We start from the raw sequence: 2526 nt of genomic DNA on the forward strand, positions 1-2526 counted from the left end.
TGAAATCGGTTTTGGGTTTGATTGTCAATGGATCTACAACTGGACTGGGACATCCATCCACTATTTTCCTACTATGCAGTCAATCGCAAGTACCTTATGAGAGTTGGGAAAAGTGCTTCTTCCTTGGAAGCCGATGGATCCAAAAGTCTACTGCAACTATATTGGGATGGGAGATGAGAACGATATGAATGTACTGATGGATCAAGCATCCCAAAATTCATCACATATTCAGCCTTACTTCAGTTCGAACGCACTGTTGAAAAGAATCAAGAAGATAGAAAAGGAAGTGCAGAATATTATGCATGCAATTGGGAATATTTCTGAAATTTTGGATCAATTGGATTGGAGACTGAATGAACATTTTCAACATACTGGTCGTATTGAAGATGGTTTGGCTCGTATGTTCAAAAAACATGTTTGTATTGGGGAGGATTCAACTGCTGGGTTTCCTTATCGACCCTTCTACAACTTGTATGTGCACTACCAATCCATGAGAGATATCTAGGAGGACGAGAGTGCAGAAGATGTTTGAACTTAATCTATGCACTGAACGTTTTCTCTAATACTGCTTGTTTTAGTTATTTTATTATGTTGGATTGCATTTAATTTTAATGTTGAACTCTATCAATGTTAAGTTTGGTATTTTGATGTTTAGATTTCAGTGTTAGGATGTTTTGATTTGCTTTGGACACTGAATTAGATGTTTCTTGACTTGGAAAATGTTAGTGTGTAATAACGCGAATTTTATATATAAAAGTAAGTTTTGTGTTGTTTGAGAAAGTTTGGTGTTATAGTAATGTTTAATTAAGATTATAAAAGTTTATTTAAGTTAATTAGAGGTAGAAGTAAAGCGGTGCGTGGCAGATTTCCACACACAAAAAATCTAGAAAAAATAAGGCATTAGCCCAAGATGCGTCAGTTTATAGAGAGTTGGTGCATGATGCGCCAGATTTGGCGCAAGATGCGCCAGATTGGCTCCAGATGCGCCAAATTCCCGAAAACATCATATTGCCTAAAAAACCGCAAAATCGTACAGTAAAACTCCATTTTTACTGCTTGGGTCGTCTCCTATCTCTAAACTTGGACCTAGGGCTTCAAATTGAGCACAATAGAGAGATTTCAGAGGCCAAAAATCTTTGATTTCATCTTCTCTTGATAAGAGCTTCACTTTAACTTAGAAATTCTTGATTTTCACCATAGATTTTTCTTTAGATTTTGGATTTGTGATGAAAAATCTTTAAGAAAACTCATGGTGAAAAGTTTTGTACCAAATAATCTTACTTGGGGAGTTGGATTTTTTATTTTGTAATTTATTTGGAATTTATTTAGATTTTCATAGAACTTCTAATTGCTCCACGAGTAAAGAGAGGAAGGCCATCATATGATTTTGACGCACGAAGATTTGTCAATTTCAAGGTCTAACATAATTATAACGCTCAAATAGAATCAAGAAAATTGATCTAGGAACGGGCGTTTGCTAACCCAGGTGACGAGATCGAGAGGTTGATCATCACCAGAAATTAGAAAAGGTTTTGCTACTATAATGTAGTAGTGATTGTGCCAATGATTCGGGAGTTTTATGCCAACTTGAGGTTCACTACTGGCGATCACATTTTTGTAAGAGGTAAGCAAGTTAATTTTTTTGGAGAAATGATCAATATTTTTTTTATGGGTTGAGGAATGTATTTCATGATGAATATGTTGCATTCATGATAACTGATTCATCACTGGATGAAATGATTGCATATCTGACTGATGGAAGAGGAGAATGGAGGATTTAAAATAATAAGAAAGTTAAATTCTCCGCTTCCATGTTGACTGTTCAATCAAAGGTATAACACAATTCATCTCTGCTAAATTACAGCCCACAAATCATCTGGTCGATGTAACAAAGGATAGAGATGTAATAAATTATCGCATTCAGAACATGAAAGCAATAAATGTTGGTGCTCTCATAGTTTATCATGCTCAGAGCATAGCTAAGAGCTCTACAGCTACTGGTTTGGATTACCTTGCCCTGATTTTCACTCTATGTGAGCAATCAGGGGTAGATTCCCATAGAAATGAGGAAAGATTATAGCCACAAAATCCTATTGGGAAGCATACAGTTCAAAGATTTGAATTATTTATTGAGGCTAGGAGTGCAGGTAGTGATAGACCCTCTACATCAGCTGCAGGGGCATCTATGTCGGCGCTATTTTTGGTTGGAGGAGTTACCCGTAAGAAGTTGTCGGTCACCGGAATCAAAATCTCATTGCCCGCTTTGGAAGCACGTTTTAATTTACATATATATTTAGTTTTAGAAAAATATGAAATCAAACTGACCACATATTTTTCATAGTTTAAATGAAAGAGCACTGTACCTCAAATATTGTATCTAACCCGAATGATAAACACAAGACTTGAGGATGAGGCTCGATCAAATAAACTAAATAATATATGACATATGTTTGGTCTGTGAAACCATTGTATTTGCCGACAAGTTTCCCTATTTAATATAAAGAATTAAATAGGGTTTATATTAAG

This window comes from Phalaenopsis equestris, unplaced genomic scaffold (genome assembly GCF_001263595.1).
Source record: "Phalaenopsis equestris unplaced genomic scaffold, ASM126359v1 Scaffold000795, whole genome shotgun sequence".
Lineage (NCBI taxonomy): Eukaryota > Viridiplantae > Streptophyta > Magnoliopsida > Asparagales > Orchidaceae > Phalaenopsis > Phalaenopsis equestris.